Below are 276 nucleotides of genomic sequence, written 5' to 3' on the forward strand. Positions count from 1 at the left end.
TAGCCATGAATATTGTACCTTATGGAATATTGTCCAACCCAACCTTTTTTATACTCGCGACCCCCTTCTCATGCCTCCCTCTGGTATCTCTGATTCCCTACAACACCATCGACCCAATTTTTTTGTCAACTGCATATTTTTTAGTCTAGACGAAAAACTAGAATTTTCTCACACTCTATATGACCCCTAATTACCTAATTGTAATACAATATTCCATGAAGATATGACTTCATGATGACATTCTTAATGTGAATACTGTTTATCGCCAAGCAAATT

General features: G+C 36.2%; 1 protein-coding gene across 1 annotated transcript in view; it reads left to right on the forward strand.

Annotated features, from left to right (window-relative positions):
* Positions 1-276, forward strand: part of LOC119585993 (serine-rich adhesin for platelets-like) — a 10,729-nt gene that overhangs the window by 2,825 nt on the left and 7,628 nt on the right. The gene's annotated exons all lie outside the window — the stretch shown is intronic.

This window comes from Penaeus monodon, chromosome 20 (genome assembly GCF_015228065.2).
Source record: "Penaeus monodon isolate SGIC_2016 chromosome 20, NSTDA_Pmon_1, whole genome shotgun sequence".
Taxonomy (NCBI): Eukaryota; Metazoa; Arthropoda; class Malacostraca; order Decapoda; family Penaeidae; genus Penaeus; species Penaeus monodon.